The sequence below is a fragment of the Urocitellus parryii genome, unplaced genomic scaffold (genome assembly GCF_045843805.1).
Source record: "Urocitellus parryii isolate mUroPar1 unplaced genomic scaffold, mUroPar1.hap1 Scaffold_59, whole genome shotgun sequence".
Classification (NCBI taxonomy): domain Eukaryota; kingdom Metazoa; phylum Chordata; class Mammalia; order Rodentia; family Sciuridae; genus Urocitellus; species Urocitellus parryii.
Window position 1 is genome coordinate 2,527,579 of NW_027554094.1, and position 22,272 is coordinate 2,549,850.

The window sequence follows — 22,272 nt, forward strand, 5'->3', positions numbered from 1 at the left end:
ATTTATAGTACAATTCCAATCCTTGAGAACCTGAGACTACTGATGAAACATGTCAGTAAATAATGAAAGAAACAGTCCTCTGGTGATCCAACCAGTTGAATCAATCTCAAAGGAATAAACTGATAACATCCAGGAGACAGTGGGCATTTGCAATGATTTTAATAAATGCCATATATGTGTATATAAATACTGCATGTAAATTAAAATCATGATTACATTATATATGATATGAGATTTAACGTATTCTTCCTCACCTAATATTCTGTCAACACTTTCTCATGTGCTTTCCCATGGATTCTTGTCTGTCCCATCAAAATTGTCCTTGAATCAACTTTATGCAAAACCTGCCAGCTTCATACTGTAGAGTCAGAACTTGGTTGGAACTAATAGTGAAAGAGACCAAGTCTATTAACCCCTGTTGAAACTTTATTAGATATTTTTTTTTTAATTAAGGATCTGGGCATGTAGGCCTGTGCCATAAAGCTTATCATGTACTTATCAGTGTAGCATGAACTCAACTTACTTCCCAAAGCCTTCCTAGGAATGGGTTGGGACCAGAATATACTTGGATGCTATTGGATCAGTAACTGTGGGTTTCTTTCTCCTTGCATTCCTGTGTGGTTTTAGCCCCTCATCCTGAATAGAGTAACTCATATCACATCAGATCTCCCTTTGATTTTCTCTGAGCTGCGTCTCTCCTGAGCCATGTGAGATGTTTCTGGCTGCTCCCTTTCCAGCATAATTAAATCCAGTAGGCCTCCTTGGTGACCTCATGAGTCTGAGTTAAGCCCATTTATGAAATATGAAATGATCTCAAATGCTCATGATATAGCTTTCCCAGGGGGCTGTGGAGGCGGATCATAAGCTAAGAGCTTCCTGCTGGAGATGCTGAAGGGAAGGAAGATGTGGCATCCCTGGAGATCAGCAGCACCTCCTATGGGTTGGGCTCTAGCCTCAAGGGGTGGTCATAATCCTCAGCCTTCCCTGAGAGGCTTATTTCTATCATCTCCCTGCCTCATTTCTCTCTCCATTTAAGGGTACTGGCTCTTTTTTGGAGCAAGCGACAAAAACAAAGATAATGCCATTTTTCAATGGGTTGATGCTTTGTATTGACTCTTCATGGTGATTGGAGGCCTGAAGCAGAATTGAATTAACTGATCCATATGGTCACAAAGGCATGATTGAATTCCTAAGTTATAGGACTGGGTTTCTTTTATCCATCATTTATACAAGAGTGGAATAAAGAAGAGCATGAATGAATGAAGGCAAATCAGCTCCACTGGAGAAACATAGAGCTCGCTGCTCTATGGGTAGTTAGTAGGGATAGTCATGGAGCATATCAGAGTCAACACTCACCATCCCACCTTTCATGCTTCTGTATAGGAGAAAGGACTTCTATTCCTCATCAGGGTATAGGATCAGAGGTCTACTTCTGGTTTCTCTTTTCTCCTCTCTCCTATTTAGCCTCCCACACCTCCAGCCCACCAAGCAAGGAGAAGAAATAGCACATTTTATTGATGAGACCATGTCCAAGGTCACCACTTTGGTGGGCCTTCTCTTGTAGTAAGTAGCTCAGAACTTGCTGTGTCTTTCCCAAGATGGGTACTTAAATCCAAAAGACAGGAGTGGGAGGAGGCAGAGAGGATGGTAAAGAGGAGCTTTCCTATAGTCTTTCTGAAACAAGAAGCCTTAAATCACATCCTCACATAGTAAAACCAGAGCCCCTGTATTTGGGGGCTGGGGAACATAGCCAGTGCTTACTTTGATCTTCATCTAAGTCCTGTTTTCAATTTTGTAAGATCTAGGTATGAGATTGGGGAAAGAAGTGTGCCATGAGTTGGTTCTGTGCTTGGTCCCTCCTGTCATGCTCACTCCTACAAACCTTCTCAGCACTTACCTCCTTGAACACCAGTGCTTCCCTCCATCTCCAGTCATCTTCCTGTTCATTCCAGGTTCATTATACCACGCTCTATTGTACTTACAACAGGTGTGGAGGACAGAAGGGGAAATAGTAAGATGGAGAGAGGTAATGCACCATAGGCTAAGAATGTCCTGTGTGACCAAAAGGTGAAATGCTAAAATGCACAGGCATGTTGAGGATGTTGGACGCTTCTTCTGTGCTCTGTCTATCCCAAACTTAAATCCCAGTTCCATATCTTTCTAGCCATGTGGATCTTGAATAACTTCCCTATTTAAATTCAACTGTACTGCCTACCCTATGGGATTGTTTTGAAGATTAAGTAAGTTTTCATAAAACACCAAGCACATAAGTGACAATTAGTTGTCACCCTCACCAAGGCTGGCTCCTCCTCATCATCATAAATGTAGAGTTCCCAGATGTAAGCTCACATCAGTCCTAACTTAGGTGGTAGAGAAGATTCAGATCTTATTTATGCTTTGAGGGAAATTGTTGATATACAAGAAATGTTCTGGATTGAGAAGTGCCATGTTTGCATTCTGGTCTCAGCTGAGTGTGGCTTTGGAAGCTCTTCCCTCTCTCAGTTTTAGTTTACACAGATAAAACACAGAGGGTTTGGTTTTCAGTGGCTTCCACGTGGGATGACCACATGAGATAAACCTTGGTGCTCATTATAAAATCAGATTTCTTGTCTCCTCCTAACACCTGCCAGATATTTGGTAGGCCTGAGATGGTTCAGGAGCATGTGTTGATTCAAGTTTAAGCTTTGTTTTTCAGTGCTTCCTTTATTTTCATCTGGGATACAGCCAGAACTTGGACATCAGGATCCTAGGTCATCTTTGAGACCATAAAATACCCTGCTTCTATAGCAATGGTGTGGGAAGTGATGGAAGGAGGAAATGATCTGAATCACAAAAATTCAGAATAAGGGCTGGTTGGCAGAAACTTCCTGAAGGTTCACCTTTTGCCATTTTTATTAAAAAAAAAGAAAAGCATTTTATACCAAATGTATAACAGGCTTCAACTCTCAGTTGATGAGTGAGCTTTCTGATGAGCGAGCATGGCCCCTTCTGCTCTATCATGTGACACAGAGTCAGGCTCTGGGAAAAGAACTGTCCCAGATAAACTGGAGGGATCTTCCTCTCAGAGCCGGTTCCCAATACCTCCATTTCCTTTGGAACAAATGCTCTCTTGATTAACCAAAATTTTTGGCAGCCAAGAGCAGAAAGGAGAATCCATCTTGTTGCTCTAACGTGGAGTGTGGCCGTTCTCAAACCTTCCCATCTGAGTCTCTTTCCTTGGCAAACAGGATGGCTTTGTGGTGATCCCACAGCATTTCTCTCTTTAATCCAAAGAATGAAACAGAAAAACAAAAACAACAACAAAAAAATGGTTCCTCCACCAATAAACTGGAAGTCCTTTCATCCATTGAATGACATGGTTTCTCGCTTCTTCCCTTCACCATGGGGACAGGGTGGAGTCCACATTCCCTCAAGGAACCCAAGATCATGACATTCATGGTGAGCAAACTGCAGCCTCTAGAAAGCATTTCCAATTAACACACACAGTTTCCTACTGTCTCTTAAATTATGCTTCTATATTTATCGCTGCCACCCAGCCCCTCCCTCTCTCCCCAGCTCCCCCTATGCATGATCCCTGCTCCCCATTTAATCATTGACAGAACTGTTGCCATTCTTCTTTCTTCAATCTTCCATTTTCAGAACCACTTTGTTTATAGGAAGAATGTAATTGTTGCTTCCATTTTGATAACCCTGCCCACTAACATATGACTCTGAGGTTTTGTGATAAAATTCATCATTTACATCCAAGATTTCTGTTGATGGGCATTTAATCTGTGCAGAATTTCACTATCCTCTGATTTACTGTGGCTTCAACACCAGTAAAGACTTTTTCAAGTGTCAACTTTTTTCTCTTTCCCTTCCTCTCTCCTCTTTCTTTGTTGTCCTTCTAAACACACATACACAGATGTGCCTCTGCTAGCTTTCTCTCTCTCCCCCTCTCTTGTCTTTCCTCCTCTCTCCTCTGCTTCTCTATCTCTGTCTGTCTCTCCTCATCTTCCGTCTTCCCCTGGTTTTGAGTTCAGTGTTCACATCCAATGGATTGGCATTCTGATTTTTCCCTCCTAGGACACAGTTCTCTTAAGAGCAGCTTGGAGAGCACTGACCCCTGGGAAGTGAGGGAGCTCCTTATGTTGAAAGAGTTGTATTGAAAACCTGCAAAATGGCCTCAAAGTCCTCTTGAACAACTCACAGGGGCTGAGCTTGAGCCTTCTGAAAGATGAAATCCTACTTCAGCTTCCTAAGGGGCCAGTCTGTGCAATCTAAAGGATGTGATTTTTGCAGAACACTTGCATAATAAGATACCTAAGTTGTGTGTGTGTGAGAGGGGCGAGGGAGGGAGGGAGAGAGATAGAGAGAAAGAGAGAGAGATGGAGAGATATTCATGTGATCAGTGGTGAGACTCTTCTTCCTTTGTGCTACTTGTTCTCATCTCTTTGTTGACACATCAGTCCCTTGGAAGGTGAATGCCCATAAAAGGTAGGTATCAGTTGATCTTCAAAGAGAATGCAGCACCTTAATCCCACCCAAAAGAACTGTGGCCACCCATGTGCAGTATCAGGGCTCTTCCACTTTCCTCTATTCTACTTATATGCATCCCTCACCTTTTTAGTGATCTTTTCGCTTTCCTCCATCTCCCCACCCATACACTCCACGTCTGTCTTCCTCTCCTCTTCCCCTCATGCAGACAATGCTTATCCTGTAGCCTTGCCCTGCCTCCACACTTTAAAAACCCCATCCCTTCTGTGTTGCCTAAGCATCCTGTATCTCCACAGTCAGTCCAGTGTTTTGTTAGTGTGACTCGAGGGCTAAGAGGCTAATGTGATGCCTTTTGCACACAAGGCAGACAGGAGATGTTTTACTTTTTCCAAAAGAAGAATGCTCTATGGCAGGAAATTTAGGTACTTAAGAGAATTCATCAGGAAAATATGAACAATTAGAAATCAAGCCCCCCTTGAGTTACAACTTGCCTGCAAAATTCAGAGAGCACTTCACTTTGCTTTGTTAAAAGTGGGAGGGAAAGGTCATTTTTGTGTTCATAGATTTCCAATAAGTAGTCAGAGAAGGTGGGACCCATCCAGCATCCCCTAGTAGATTATTAGGAAACCATTTTGCCATAGAACCTTCAGATTCTTACTCCATTTGTGAGTATCTGTGATAGTTTTCCCTCATCAAAAGGGTCACTAGCTAGTTGTTTGACTTCTTATTCTGATGGACTTAATAGAATTCTAAGCTTTAGGAAGCTGAAACATTAGCAAACTCTTTTTTTGTTTTCAATTCTTGAGTCACCCCAGTATTACAGGATCTGAGGTGAGTTGGGTGACTAAGGAATTCCAAAAACCAAGAGAATTACAAGTGGTTTTCATCTATTGGAAGCTCCAACATCTCGACTCAAGAAGTGCTCAGGATTTAGTTGGGAGAACCCCTGAAATCAGCTTTGAAAATTTACCTACTATGGTGTTTTTATAACCTGTCTTCAAATTCTTGGCAGTCCTCCATCAAAATTTGGATTCCCCTGCAATTTCAGATGGCTCAGGCTTTATGACTGCTTGACAGCTTTCAGTACCAACAGTGTCAGGAGCATGGCCTTCTGTGGATGTGGCATATACTATGCTCCGTGCATCAAGAGCTTGATCAGACAGACTATTTGGCTGGTTCATGGTTCTCTCTTATGAGAACCAAGACACCATGTTCTTAGTGGGAACATGGAGAGGACACAAAGTCCTGTGGTGTTAAGGTCTGTAAACAAGTCAAAATAACACCTGGCATTTTGCCAGGGGAATGTTAGAGTTTGTAAACAAGTCTGTATGGTGCCTGGCAAAATGCCAGAGGGAGTGGTTTGAGAAGTAACAAAAGCGAGCCATTAAGTGTGGAGATTCCTTATTGGTCGACTGATGTATCTAGTTTATGCTAATTAAGATAAGCTGTGCAAAATGTATAAATACGTCTGTTGTCCTACAATAAATGGCTCCTACTCCTGCTGTGTCAATCTACACAAGTTATTCGTCACCCCCTGGTTATTTTGCCCAGCCAGATGGGCTGCGGCACTGTGGCTCTGGCCACAGGTCCATCTGAAAGCCTAGCTGCTGGCCAGCATCAAGTGTCAGCAAAGCTTTAAGCTAGTCACTGACTCCCCACTTTCTTATGTGTGGCCTTTTCCAGTTGCCCCTGCTGAAGCTGATTGGACCAAAGATGAGCTGTTTCCACTGGGACCTGTTCACATTTCAGATTCATAGGGAAAAGAAGTGTTGTGATTTCAAGCTGTCCAATTTTGGGGTGGTGTAACACACCAGTAACTGAAACACATGTCTCTTTTGTGTCATTCTTCCCAATAGGTATAAATACTGCCACAATTTTTGAAATGCCTGATATTGATCTAAGACCCTCATTCCTAAGAACTCCAGTTCTAAAATGGCATGCCTCTATGAATAGACTCTATGGACTAGGACCCCATATGCAAGGGAGTTTACCTGTTTCTATCAGTAAGTAACTTTGCAATAGCACTGATAACCCTGGGACTCATTTTTTCTTAAATGTAAAATGATGGGGGTGGAGCTACGTAAACCCCAAGATGTTCTCCCAGCTCAACTTATATCTCCTTTTCTATGGGTCTGCTCTGACTTTTAGAGTGAGTTTACTTTCTAGAGTTCAGCTTTAAATGACTGAGCTGGCTTTGTATCATAGGACCTCTCTTTGTAAGTATTATTGGTCATTTAGCAGTGGCTTTCAGTGTCTTCCTCCAATGGAACCAGTGATGGGGGTGGTCAGAGACTGCAGCAGTCTCAGGGAAAGTCTGTATTTGTAGGTGGAAGAGGTGAACCCTGATCTGACAGCTGCCAGGTATGTGGGAGTAAGCTAGTCACTGACTCCCCACTTTCTTATGTGTGCCCTGGGATAAGTGAATTAAAGTGATTCCTGCCTGAACACAGAAGGCCATGCTCCTGACACTGTTGGTACTGAAAGCTGTCTGATGGTTCTCCATTCAGTGATAGCATGGATCTCTGAAATCCCCCCCATAATTCTGGACCTCTTTCTAGTCCCATTCAAAATGAAGGCCTGAGTGATATTTCTCATCTTACTGCAGAAGCCTGAGAGAACTTGTTACTGAGTATGGAAACCCCACGAGAAGAACTCATGTCCAGAGAGGATTTCTTCTTAGTTTCTCCTGAGAAACAATGAATTGGCTCAAAGAGAGGGGGAACAGGCCAAAATATGTTGGGAAACCAAAAGCAAAAGGAGAATAAAATAGGATGGAAAAAATAATAAAAAGGGTTGGAACTCTTATAAAAGCCCAAACCAACAGTGGTAATTCTCAAAGTGCGGGATTTGATGACATAAATTTGTAAAAAGTTCAGTCCTAAGCATGGCCTGCTAACAACACATCTCCTCCCTCCTCAGTTCAGCCAGGTGGAGGATTATCCATAGAGGCTACTGGGCACTTCTGGTGCTGCTTTCAATCTAGAGTCTTTCCCTCACAGTAATGACAGAGAAGGTCATTACTGCAGCTGCTCTTCATTTTCTAATCCTGAAGTGCCAGATTCTGATGCTCATTTTATAGGATTCCTTTATTGGGTTCCTTCATCTGCTGCTCTTTCTTGACATGAATACCCTTGACAACTCCAGGTGTACCTTGTCTCTTCTCTGGGGACTTTGATTCTTCAACCCACAGAAGTGTCTGAGTTCCTCAAGTTCTTCTAACCTGTCTTTATTCTCTGCATAGAGAAAATAGGATGGCCATCCAAGCCTTTGGTGGCTGCTTATGCTTTGTTCCAGGTGACAGAACTACACCAACCTTGCTGAGTGTCATTGTGGGGTCTCATGGTACACCCCCAAGATCTGTTCTAAGACTGGAGGCTTCTGTGACCATTTTATTTTCTTCTTGCTTTGGCCACTGCTGTGAGCCCTCTGTGTCTGAGGACATTTTCCCTATCTCATTGCCAACACCTACTTCCTGTCTCCTGTGAAGCACTCTTTGATCTTTGGGATCCACATCATCTACCACCTTTCATTGAGGGCTTTCTTGTGTGGGAAGAAATATATGTAGAGAAATGTTCAAAGAAAAAGTAAGTGGGGTTCTTCCCAACTAGCACCACTCTTCAGATGTAAACATTCAGAGTTACTTCTATTTTTAAAACTTCTGCTGGTTATCTACATATGTGTAAAAAAACATGTTTTTAACCTCCATTTCATTTTTAAAAAAAATAGTACTATTTTATACTTTTTTTGGTACTGGGAATTGAACCCAGAAACACTTAACCACTGAGCCCCATCCCCAGCCCATTTTGTTTTTTGAGACAGGCTCTAGTTAAATTGTTTAGGGCCTTGCTAAATTGCTGAGGCTGTCTTTGAATTTGAGATCCTCCTGCCTCAGCCTTCCAAGTCCAAGTCACTGGATTACAGACATGCATCAAGGTACCAGCCTATTTTATGCTATTACAGATGAGAAATTTAGATTATTACTAGCATCCCTTCCATTGGTTTACTTATTATTTTAAATAATATATTAAAAACTCTATTTATTGAAAAAAATTTGAAAAAGTCTTCATGTTTCCAGTATTTAAGAATGGATTCAGTATCCAATACCTTCTCTCTACCTTTTCTCTGACCCATCCTCCTTTCAAGTAATGAGTATTCTTTTGAAATTTGCAAGTGTATAGCATTTACATGTAATTTTGTATTCTGAAAGTCTTTTTTAAACTTTTAAATGGCAATATAAATATTGAAAACCAATAAATGGTATTTGAAAAATATTACTTCCTCCAAACATGTTAGCATATTTGGACATGAAAAGGAAGGGTAGAGGTTGCATGTTGTCACTTAAAAGAAAATACTTAAAGGTCACAATCAAATAAATGCTCCTTGTAAATTTCACTGATTATTTAAAATTATAACACAGATGATAATAAAAAAGGGGATAACATAAGGAATCCTGTCTTATCTCTGAGTTGATTAACAAGGATAGGAGGAGTATATAATATAGAGAATCAACTAGCATAAAGGCCTCCCATGTTCACACTTCAGGGGATCATGGGGAAAATAAAGAAGACAGAGGAAGAGGGATGGTGTGTAGGATCAAGCATGCAAGAAGCATCATAAATAACTACTTAAAATGGAGTTTGAAGGCTGGGAACATCTCATTTACCTCCTGGAGGGGCTCGACCGAAAATAACCAGCTTACTGTTGGCCACATCAAAGTAAAATTGATGGGCCCCCTAGTTTGGGGAATGGAAGGCATTATTTTTCTCTTGAGCTGCCTGGGTTCCTGTGCAATTTGGGCAGGATGTCGACCTAGTGATGAGAAGTTGGTTAAGAGGCTGAGGGGCAGTAGGAGAGGATTTCCGGGCAGGGGAAAAGAGCATTATATTCTGGAATGGATCACCTAGGCTAGAGCCTTCGGATGACTCAGTCCTGAGCATCATCCACAATGATAGTGGCAAGACTGGGTCAAACACTGTCGGTTACTGGGCTACAGCAAACCAAAAGAGAGATTAGACCTTGAATTGTGTCACCCAAGCACCTCAATAGCCAATGTCAGGTTAGCCCAGAGAGAATCAGTATCCTAAATGGTCCTACCCCACAGCATTGATCAGAGGGTGCCATGAGGCCCCTCCCCTGGGCTTTGAGGACACTTCAAGCTGTCTTCATATTCTTACAAACCATAATGGAAAAGGAAACAATGGGAGAGTAATAAAGTCTAAGAATGTGAGCATTTTACCTAAAAGCACTGTTGAAATTATTGTACTTGACTGAAATGATCCATTGATTTGAATTTATCTTTTCCTTCCCCTATCACATGTGAGCATCTGGGGAGGATCACTTAGAGAAGTGTGAAGAAATCACACTTTCTCTGCACATCTGGGTATAGTGAGCGTCCAAACCTAAGAGGCCTGGGCTGTTATTGGATACCATCTTTTGTAACCACCCGGAGTAGAAATATCTGGCAAACATCCTCTGGCCTAAGAAAGCTTGCACTGTCCTATAAAAAATTTGGGATTTTTCACAGTCATGGGGGACAGGGAGAGGCTGGATCTTTGAAACTTCTCACAATAATTCAAAAATCTCATTTTTGTTGAGAGTTGATCATTGACCAAAATATGCTGAGAGGTTGCCAAATGGACTGATTTGAACTGTATCTTATTGTCCCTATCAGAGGAGTGAGGAAACTGAAATAATTAAACATGGTTTTAGCTCCCTTTGGTTGCTGGTGCTGGGCAAGGGGTGGAAGTTGAGAATGGAGGTTGGGGATGAAGCTGGGGTGAGTCTTGAAGTTATCCTAGTTTTTCCCTAGAGGTGTATCTCAGGGTATCCATGACTTTCCTTTTCAATGCCTTACTTCCAAGAGGACCTAGAATAAAATCAAAGTCCCTCTCTAGGTGGCCAGGCTTGACCACGCTGGCTTCTGCCTCTCTTTCTAACACCTTTGTGTCATTATTTTCTTTCCCACTCAGTAAGCATCAGAAGCTTTATTTTATGTCAATGCTAGTTAAATTTTTTTTTAAAGTTTCTGCTTGCATATTTTTCATTATTGGAAAGCTTTTGTCCTTATAAAAAAATCAGTGCAAATTTTTTTAGAAATATTTTATTTTAGACTCACTTTTTTTTTAACTTGTTCTTTTTAGAATGGTATACATGGTTTTTGACATTATACATACGTGGAGTTATTACTTATTCTAATTAGGGTCCATTCTTGTGATTGTATATAATGTGAAGTTTCGCTTGTCTTCTATGAACATAGGAAAGATATGTTGTTACACAATTTTTAGAAAACACTAAACTCTTTTTTTTGTTCCTTCAACACATGATCCACTTTTCTTCTCCAAGTCCTCTTTCCCCCTTTCTTTCCATAGCTTGCCAACATCAATGTCCCATTTTAATTGTCTTCTCTATGGAAGGGACTATCCTGATCTTCCATGACCCCCTGTGACTCTTACCCATTTTTATCTTTCATGACACCCTAGTTTTTGACTTTTTAGACATTTATCACAGGTTGTGACAATTTCATTTATTGACTTGCTCGTTTGTTGTCTTTGCCCCTGAAACATAAGCTCTCAAAGGATTGTACATGTCTTTTTGATCATTGTGTCTCCATTAAGTAGCACAGTGCCTGCTATGTACTTTCTCTTAATAGTTGGTTGGGAGATGAATCAAGTAGGCAGATATCATTTCATACTTTGAACTCAGTTCAGACACATTGTAGCCAAGGGATAAAAGGAAGGACAAGTCACCTCACCTACTCTATAAACTAAATAATGTCCATTACGTAGACTGTGCCTTGGTTGTCCCCGGGGAGATGAATTAAATTAGGTGGATGTAGCAAGCTATCTCATGGCAGAAAGAGGGTTAAAACTGAACAGAGAAAGAAAAGACAAATGAAGTTGGTTCACAGCAAAACAGATGTTTCACCTCAAATCCACTTTGTTTCCATCAGGAAAGGGGGGAGTGGGAGCGCTGGGGAGAGATGATAATGATTATTTGCCTGGACTTTGATTCCTCTGAGTTGCCCAGACACTGGCGACCTGGGGCTCTGAGCTCCCTCCTCCCCTTGACCCCTTTCTGCCTCACCAAATGAGTCATGGCCAAGCTTTGTGGAAAGTGCTAGCAAGTGGCAAAGGGGAGGGGGCTGGAGAAAACCTGAGAGAGCTGGCTACTGAGGTTCTGGAGTGATTTCAAGCCCCAGAAGACAAGTGTGGTGTCTTCTGGGCCCCAAAGTAAACATGCTTGCAGGCTGATGTGCTGGGCCCCAGACAGTGGGACCCTGAGGAAACCAAGACCAGTTCTATGAGTGGTAAGGTTTCCAGGAAACTGGGGCCGTGAAGAGGGAGGGAGTGAGCTCTCCTCCTCAACTCAGGTGGACAGCAACTCCACCTGGCCTTTGGCAGCATGATTGATTTTGGACAGCGCAGGATGTTACTGGGTGTCACGCTGGAGTGCCATTCAAACACCCTGACACTGCTGCTCATATGCAGTACTCAAGAAATAGTTGTTAGGCACCTACATATTTTTATTATGGAAAAATCAACATGTGGACAAACAGTGGAGTTTGGGCTCACTAGAGCACACAGTCTAGTGGGCTAATGATTTGTATGGGTTCACATCATATGTCCTTACATGTTAGGGACATCCCAGTGTGAAGAGTAAAGCTGCCCTGTTTGGAGGCTCTTTAAAAAACATGAGATTGGTGGCATTCAATAACTAGAGTGACTGGGGCCATCAGACTTAAGATCCCAAGACAGCAAAGCAAAAAAGATTTTCACAGGGCAAATAGACACTCAAATCCATCATGATAGGCAGGTGCTTCAAAGTTCCCGAGGCCAGAATGAGAAAGGTCCTTGGGGCTTAGAGAGCCCCTCAGCAGGGAGAAAGCAGTTCCTGGTTCTCACCCTTACTTCCAGGCCATTTACAGTTCTGCCACATTTCCTCCTCACATCTCCTCCTTGGAGGTGCAGACATTCAATCCTTCCAGCTCCTTTCCCTCCAATCTCCTCCATCTGGGCAGGCTGTCCCTGCTGGCTGTGCTCCTTTGTTCTCTGCACATCTGCCACTTCTTTATTAATTTTCTAGATGGGATTTGTTGGGTAAGGCAGAAAGGTGGCCTCCAGGGGATGCTAAGAAATTACCCACATCCATATAAATTATTATCTCATTACTTTCTTCTTTTTCCTAGCTGCTGGTTAGAAATCCTTTGTCAAGGCTACACACAGGTGTTCTCATCTCCCCAAACTGCCCAAACCCTTCTTCTGATATTGGAACCTCCTGGTCCCCTTGTTGACCACTCTTACCTCCCATGACTGTCCCTCCTTTGCTTGAGAAATACCTCTGAAGTCATCACTTTCCTTTTATCCCCAAGGACATTTGCATTTAACCAATCACCCTCAATCCAGCTTTGCTTCTCTCATACTCAGCATAGATCTTGAGTTAAAGCAATTTGGTTTGTTGTTATAAGAGGAGAATAACCTTCACTTAGCTTAAGCTAGTGTTTGATATATTTTCTATTACATGAAGCCAAATGCTTGACTAACCAATGCACCAGAATTCCCTGGTCCATTTGATTTCATTATTTATTATTCATTTTTTAATTTATTATTTTATTGAGACACAACATTTGTATATCTTTATGGGTTACCTTATGGTAATTCAATTACATGTACAACAATCAAATAAGGTAATAAGCATTTCCATCTCCTTAAACATTAATCATTTTTATGTGTTGAAAATTTCCTACTCTTCTTTTCCAGTCATTATGAAAAATGTCATAGATTATTGTAGCATATAGTTACCCTTCTGTGTTAAAGAAGAACCAAAATTAATTATTCCACTCTGTGTTTTGGTGTCCTTTATTAATTTTTTTCCAATCTTTCTCTTTCCTGCCCTTCCTAGTCTCTAGTGACTACCATTCTGTTGTTCCAAGATTGACTTGTTAGCTTCCACAGATGAGTAGGAATATGTGATATTTATCTTTCTGTGCCTGGCTTATTTCACTTAACATAATGACCTCCAGTTCCATCCATGTTGTAGAAAAAGACAGGATTTCATTATGTTTTTATGATGGAATAAAATTGCAGGATAATAAAATCAACATACAAAAAAATTGTATTTTATGCACAAATAATAAACTTGCTGGAAAAGAAATTAAAAAAGCAATCCTATTCAAAATAGATACAAAAAGTAAAAATATTTAGGATTAAATTTAACCAAAGAAATGAAATATCTCTCAAATGAAAAGTATAAAATAGCAGTGAAAGAAATTATAGAGAACATGGTTAAATGGAAATACAGCCCATGTTCATGGACTGGAAAAAAAATAATATTGTGCAAATAGTCATACTACCCAAAGTCATCTATAGAGTAAATGCAATTCTCATTTATTTTTTTAAAAAATATTTATTTTTTTAGTTGTAGTTGGTTACAATATCTTTATTTATTTATTTTTATGTGGTGCTGAGGATCGAAGGGCCTCACACGTGCTAGGCAAGTGCTCTACCACTGAGCCACAACTCCAGCCCCCTCATTTGATTTTTGATGTTGTCATGCTGTACTTGCTAATGTTTTCTATTTCTCTTTTGATTATACTCCCTCCATAATTTTAAGACTGGTAGTGCTGGAATAGCCCTTAGATACTAATATCCAGTTCCTTAATTTTATATATGGGGAAAGTAAAACCCACAGGGGAAAGTAAAAGGGAAGTTATTGGTCAGGATTGGAGCTCAGGAATCTTTAAAGTTAGTCCAGCATTCAGTGCCAACCATCTTCCAATCTTCTTGACTAATAATAACAAAGGTTAAGAGTGTGGAATCTCTGCTCTTGCTTTATAGGGCCACTGTGGACACACGCTGAGCATAGCCATGTGCCTTTGAGGCTCTGACAATCATGTGGAAAGGCAGACTCTGAAGACATGGGCAGTCATCACTACCTGGGAGACTGGGGAGACCCAGAGCACTTGCTCACTGAGCTTTTCTGTCTGGTTCTCTAACTCACTTTCCTGGAGACAGATTATCAGCCTCTGTCAGTGTCCCAGAGATGTGAGCTCTGTGGTCACACACTTATAGGCTTTGTGTGCACACACAATCAACTACGAGAGGCATGTACAGGAAACATGTTGCTGGCCAGCTGTGTATTTCTGGTTGTCTTTCTTTCTTAATTTTTACCTCTGTTATGTCCCATTCAAATGTCCAACATGTTACTTTTCTTATCTCCCTTTCTGTCTGTGCATACCACATCTTAGTCCATCTCTCACTTTGAGTATTGAACATCTTATTTGTTTCCTTTTTATAAATCTCAGCTCCAGAGATCAGATTGCTGAATGTATTTCTCCCTCTGTACAGGGAGCTCTCCCTCTGGCTGCCTTTTTTGCCTTTTCTGTCTGAGCACAAACATCAACTCCTCAGAGAGTCCTCTCTCACCAGCTTGTGCTGCGTGTCACCCTCTCGTATGCCACTTCCATCCGTGCTTGGCTTGGATGTCTTATTTTCTTCTCAGTGTTGAGCACCAACTCAGCGATTGCAGTTGTGTATTTGTTTGTTTCATTTGCATTCTTTGCGTCGGGATGCAAGCATGTCTCCTAGAACAGAAGCATCTATTCTTACACATCCCAGTGTCAAAATTGTGCTTGGTTTGAAATAGATATTCAAAAATCTTTTGTTGAACTAAAGTGAAGTGAAGATGAACTTTTGAAATTAGCTGGTTCTATGTCATGGGGGTGTAGGGCAGCTACAAAACCCGGGACAAGCCCTCCTGTTGGCTGTCAGTCATAGGTGTCTGGTAAGTGAAGGACACTCATGCAGTGACTCCTTTCTCCTGACATCCTTGCCAGCATTTCTGCTCTCTTGATGTAACTGAGTAATCCTCAGATGTTAAATTAAGCTCATTTATATCCATACCAATCAAAGAGTGGTTTTCTTTTTCTAGGATGGGGGAGTTTCCTCTAAAAGGTTTTATCAAAAATGCATGCTTTCACTCACTGACTGCTAATCCCCCCTCTGCTTAGCTTCTCAGCTTTTCTGGGAAAGCTTCTCTCCTTCCCCTGATCTGCCTGTACTGGAAACTTACAATTATCAAAGAATCTCCTGTGATTCTCTTTGAGAGACTAGAGAGATCACAACTTCTTACATGTCTCCACAGATGCTTGGATGGGTTTCCAACTTGTCTCCCTGGGTCCCTTGTGCTAGATTCAATCTAGTTTTCTTATCTTCTTATCCCCAACTCCACACTGCTTCATTCCCCAGCCCAATCTTACCATGTACTCACTTCCTATTATTTGCAGGCTCTCCTAAAATGTTTCCTGATCCTTGTCTGCATGCCCAAGCCCCCCATTCATTCAATCCTTGGCCCGTCACCACCCCTAGAGGATGTACCTACCTCTCCTTATTCCAAATTTCTTCCTCATCCACAAATCTTTACTCAAAACAACTTCTTGTGAGAGGGCTTTCCTGACTCACTCTCTCTGGTTCTTAGTACCTAATTCCAGACATCCCTTTGATGAATCTGTCTGTCTGCACACAGCTGTATCTATAGGATCCAAATGTGTCCAGATGTGAGTAGGTATCAGATTTTGGGTTCCCACTTAAACTTCATGCTTGGTGGAATTTCTTCCAGGTAAGAAACTAATTTTTTCTGGGCCTGGGAGTGGGCAGGCAATTTGTCTACATTTTATTTAAATAACTTCCTTTTTCTTTCATGGGCATCAGAGTAGAGTATAAATTGGAAGACCATAAATGAGTAACCATCATGATGCCAGGGCTATTTCTCCTTGTCATTCTTGCTGCCCTGGCTCTTGCTTTTCCTCTCCCTAGCCCTTGCCACTTGTCAGGTCAAGAAATGATCCAAGTCAATAAGAAACTCTTCTTTTTGAGGCAGCCCAATCTAGCTTGGAGGAGGAGGCAGAAGAAGGTGGCAGGAGAAAGTAGCTCTGTCCTCAGGGTCTTAGAGCTTATTGGAGAAGGAGAATCAGTAAGCAGACAGAAAGGAAAACACTTAAAAAATGTGAAAGGAAATGGCTTGGAAGCCCAGTATTTGGCTTCTGGATCTTTGTTTCATCCACCATTGACTCTCCTGGCAACTGTCTAGGAATATTTCAGAGTCACTTGGGTAGGGCCTGAGAATGAATCAAACGTCTCTTTTCATAGACCCACTGGGCTGGCCGAGCGCTGCGATGGTCATTCTTCCCATTCCCTTGCCCCTAGGCCAGACCACATCAATTCAGCCTGCCCAGCCAGGGGTATCTCCTGTTTCCAAACCTCACCAGAGACAGATCCTACCCAGCTCTCTGTCTGCTTTTCCTGCCTCAGTGGTTTTGAGCCTCCGTAATGAATGGCTGAGACCGCTGCATTCCTTGGACACCTCTTAGCCCTGCATATTTGTCCCTCCTGGGGAGGGAACTCAAGGAAACTTAGAGGCAAAGGCCTCTGTGTGGCAGCCCAGCCATACTCAGCTTTCTCCACTGGGTTTCTCAAATGCATTTTGTCTGGGCTCCAAGGAGGGGAAGTGGTTCCCATTTGCAAGAAGATGAATGCTGGTATTTGACTTACTGCTGTATCAGGGCCCAGAAACCCTGGCAGAGAAGACATCTCTTTAATTTGGAAAAAAAGACTGAATCCCACCTGCCTGTTCAGTTTGAGCACCTCTTTCTCTTCCACCTCCTTTTCTCTTTTCACCTCTCCATGTGGGATTGCAGCCTGTCAGGACAGGCCTTACGGACAGTCCTGTCTCTGCTTGGGGTCCCACAGTTCTGCTCTCCTGATGGATGGAGTGCTGTCAACTGATATTGTTCTGAGCTGCAAACTGGTGCTCTAAAGTGAAGAGGAAGTGGTTTTGGGTGAAGGGGTCATAGTAAATGAAAAGAGAGTTGATCAAAGGCTGAGATTTATGTGCTTTTAAAAGCAGATACCTCTGACAAGTTTTCTGTGTGTCTTTGCTATAGAAAATTCCATTCCTTCCAGACCTCTTACCTGCTGCTCTAAATGCAATAAAAAAGAGGGTGTGATGATTAGTTTTATGAATCACTTTGAATGGGGTCATTAGGTGCCCAGATATTTGGTCAAATATTATTCTGGGAGTTTCTGTGTCAATGTCTCTGGATAAGATTTTAATTGGTAGAGTAAACCTACTGACCTGTGGGTCCTAGGTTGAAAAAGCACCAGAGGCCGCTACACATTCAATTCTACTAGTCTACAATTGGGTATAGAAGACCCCATCACAGTCCTTTCTGTAAAGCCATGAAGAGGCTTCAGAGAAATTCTGCTTGGGTCTGTGGCTTATTTAGAACCACACATCTTGGGAGATGGAAAATGGCAGAAAGCCCCAGAGCAAAGGCCAAGGTCAAGATTATTGCTGGCTTGGATATTATTCCTAATATCACATGCAGACGGAAATCCCAAGTGGCCTCTGTGTATATTTAAGTGGCCTCACACAAGATGAACCTGGAAGCCCAAATCCAGAAACACGCGAAGAAAAAAGTGGGCACTAATGAAATTAAAAAAAAAAATATGGGAAAATGAACTTAACTCTGGGGACATTACAATAATAGAGAAACCTGAAAATTGAAAAATAAGTCTATTTAGGATTGTCAAAGACAAACTATAATAAAAGTAAAAAGAAAAATGATGAAATAAAAAATTGTATGCACATAAGAGAATATTTAAAGTAACAGTAGTAAATTGTGATACTACAAAATAAAGTCATCAAGAAGAACTGCTAACAGATGAAATAAACTCTTATCTACAGTTTAGAACTAACACATTAAAAAAAGAAAGAAAAGAAAGAAAATAATGGGTGTGATAATTAACTTTATGTGTTACCTGGGCCACGAGATGCCCAAATATTTGCTCAGATGTTATGCTGGTGATTCTGCGTGGGTATGTTTGGATGAAACTTACATTTTCATTGGTACAGAAAAGCAGATTGCTCTCTACAATGTGAGTGAGCCAATCAGGGTGGATGAAGGCCTGATTGCAACAAGAAGGCCATGCTCTCTCAACTAAGAGGGAATTTTCGGGAAGACTGCCTTCAGACTGCATCTGCATCATTGGCTGTCCTACGCATGCTCAGCCAGACTGCAGACTTGGATTGGACAGTCTCCATCATTGTATGAGACAATGCCTTATAATAAATTTCTTTCGGACTCCCTGTCTCTCAAGAAGACATATATATCTTATTGGTCCTATTTTTTTTTGTAGAATTCTATTACTATAGGATAACAGAATGTAGGCCCATAACAAAATATGAACACAATAGAAATTATACATACATACATACTTGTAAACATGTGATGGGTAGTTACGAGTCATGGGGAATGGATTGAGAAGCTTCAAAATGCATCTGATTTAGTTCCAAGAGAAAAAGATACAAAGAATGATATACATTTCCAGTAATGAAGTCATGAGTTCTTAGGTTGAAAGTTCACATCGAGTGCAAATAGAATATATAAAAAGTAAACCCACATTTATTTATGCTATTGTGATGTATAGAAAATGAATAATAAAAATGAATCCATCAGGAGAAAAAAGGTACTGAAAGAAGAATTACATGAGTTAATATCTTGATAGTGCTGAGAAAAAGTCAACCTAGAATTTTATACCCAGCTAATAGTTCAATTGCATGGATGGATTTTTTTTTAAAACTAGCCAGCTCTTGTTAGGCATTAAATTGATTCCAGTTTCTCTTTATTCTAATAAACTGTGCTTTTATGAACATTCTTATAGCCAGAGATTTATGCATTCTTAATTATTTCTTTAGTATTAAATCCTAGAAGTTTAATTCTTAGTTTAAAAACTGCCATGGTTCTTGTAGGATTTACCTCACATGCTCTTTAGTAAGACACAGAATATTTAGGTGGCCAAAGTTTGCAGCTTCTCACAATCTGAACTGAGGAAAAGACAAGGAAGGGATTTCTGTCTTCTATTCTCTGGGAAATTTTGTGTGCATTTTTCCCAGCTATGAATTTGAAAAGTACTGAGCCTCTCATATATTTTGGTTGTTCAAAGCCCTATATTTTAGGTATATTTAAAGTAGGCTTCATGAATCACCAGGGATTGGTGTTTTTTATAATTGTGTATGTTTGTATGCATTGCTGGGAATTGAACCTAGGGCCTTGCACATGCTAGGCTAGCACTGTAACACTGAGCTACCTCCCCAGCTCTTTTTATCTTCTTATTTTGAGACAGGAGATTGTTGAGTTGTTGAGGTTGGCCTCAAACTTGCAAACCTCCTGCCTCAGCCTCCCAAGTTCCAGAGATTACTGGTGTGGGTCCAATGCCCAGCTATAATGACAATTTTACCATGACAGTTATATTTGTACATACCCTCATTGTAAGAATGTCTATAATTGTAGTCACAGGTGGCAGGGGAGGGAGAAGAACAGAGCAGTCCCTTAGTTCTTCTGAATAGAGATGCTTGTTTTTGATACACTGAGCACAATAAAATACAGACTAATAGTATTTTACCAGAGAATAGAAAATACTTAAGAGAAGCCGGAGTGCTTTGAGACAACCTTCAATCCATTTACCAAAAGAGCTCATAATGGAATTCTCATTTCAAGGGAGGCCAAACATTAATAAATATTGAGAAAGGGAAGTTAAAAGGACATCAAGTTAATATTTTACTATCCCTTCTTTGATCTTGGAAAGCTTAAAATATTTTTCCACACTAATTTCATGCTGTATTGATTCCTCCCTGCTTATTGGCTTATTGGAGCAGACACAAATGCCTCTCTTAACTACAGCTTCCATTTCCATAACACTTTACAACACCAACAGGTATTTATGTATTCACTGGCATCACTTATGGATATCACCACTGTTCTGGAATAATCATTGCTAGTTAAAAACTGGATCAGCAAAACAAGCCAATCCCCCCCCCAAAAAAAAAAAAACTGGATCAGGTCATTAAAAGCACTGCCATGTTATTGAGTTGGGTCTCAGTCATGTAATAACATCTCTGAGGTGGGTTGTATTGGTTTTGGAGGGAAAAACAAAACATCCTGTACTTCATTGACTCTGCCACATTCAGCTATGTTCAAAATACATTCTGAAGCTGACTGTGTTTCCATTTCTGTTGCTACCATCCTCATCTTGAAAAAATGAAAAGTCTCTATCCCCAACTGCAGTGACCTCTTAACTAACTGTTCTGTTTCCACGCTTTCCTCCCTTCAGTACATTCTGAAGCTGGAAGCCAGAGAGAGCTCCCCAAATGTAAGTCAGGCCATGTCCCACTGTCTCCTCCCTCAGAGACAGCCCCTGCATGATGGCTCTTGTTTTCCTCACCAGTGCCCTGCCTGCTTGCGCTGATCCATGGAGAAGACAGAGCTGTCACAAGAGGGTCTCCATGAATTGCCAGCACTCATCTGCATCTCCCAACCTCAGTGCCTGGATGCTCTGCCTTCCTGCCTTTTCTGAAGATCACTGTCCCTGATGCTGCCTCAGTCACCCATTCCCTTCTGCACTAAATCTTCCCTCCCACCTAGCGCCCTGGTACCTTTGGATAGCTACCCCTTTCCTCTTGTGCAACATTGATTTTTTTTCCTTCTGCTGGATCCATTCCTAGCAGCATAAAAACAGGCTGTGATTTCTGTCATTTGAAGAAAAAAAGAAAGAACAGAACAAAATAAAAATAGTTTTTTACCATTTTCTCTTTCCCAGCATCCACTCCATTTCTCTGCTCTCGCTACAGCAAAACCCTGTCCATTCTCCCATTCTTGTTTGAATTCACTGTGGCCAGCCTTGCCCGTATGACTCCACCCACACCCTTCTCCTCAGGGGAGTTCATGACCTCTAAGGTATGAACCTTCAAGGATCAGTTCTCAGTTCTCATCTTAATTGGCCTCTCAGAGCATTAGCTAGTATTGATCAATTCTTCCACCTTGAAACGGTTTCTTCTTGCTGCCAAAAAACACCCTCTCCTCATCCGCTGTGCTCCTGCCTCAGGCTCTGTGTTATGTCTCTGTTCTCACGTCTTGCTCCTCTCTCTCCATCTCTCAGCTCCAGACACCCTGGCCTCCTTCCTGTTTCTGCCCTGCCAAGTACATTTCAGCTTTCTGCCCCATGGCTCACTTCCTAGGTGTCTGCATGGATGTCACCCCACCCTTCCTTCAGGCATTGGCTCCAGTGTCACAGATGCCATCTACATCTTTCCTTGTACTTTTCCTCCACAGCATCTCTGGTCCCCTGCCTCACTGTCTGTTTTATTTCATTTATTGCTGGTCTCTGCTGCTAAGCGATAAGTTCCACCCAGGTGGAGATTTTCATCTATGTGTTCCCTGTTGCATCCCCAGTGCCTAGAACAGAGCCTGGTGCATGATAGGAGCTCAAGACATATTTGTTAAATGAACAAATGATGAACTTTCTTGCTATTGTTAGTAATGAACTTGGAGAAAAATTTCAGTGAATTCCTTTGAGTCTTTCACTTTATAGGAAGTGGAAAGATTTTGTAGTTTTCTTATAATTATGTGACTTGAAAAATCAATTTATAAGTTTGGGGACAAAACCAACAAATATTTTGGAAGATAGAATACCTTTCTTTTTCTGCCAGTCTTTCTATATACACAACTGTCCATTGGGAGTCTGTCCTTGGGTCTGGTTGCTGCAGGAAGGTGCCATTTCTTTGCCAAACTGAATGAAAAGGACAGAATAAAAAAGAAGAAGCCAGAGCTGAGCATGGTGGCACATGCCTATAATCCTAGCAACTCAGCTGAGGCAGAAAAATCGTGAGTTCAAAGCCAGCCTCAGCAAAAGTGAGGTGCTAAGCAACTTAGTGAGACCCTGTCTCTAAATAAAATACAAAATA

General features: G+C 41.3%; 1 pseudogene; it reads right to left on the minus strand.

The window, feature by feature from the left end:
* The window catches only part of LOC144252797 (E3 SUMO-protein ligase ZBED1-like), a 40,820-nt pseudogene that overhangs the window by 18,064 nt on the left and 484 nt on the right, over positions 1 to 22,272 (minus strand).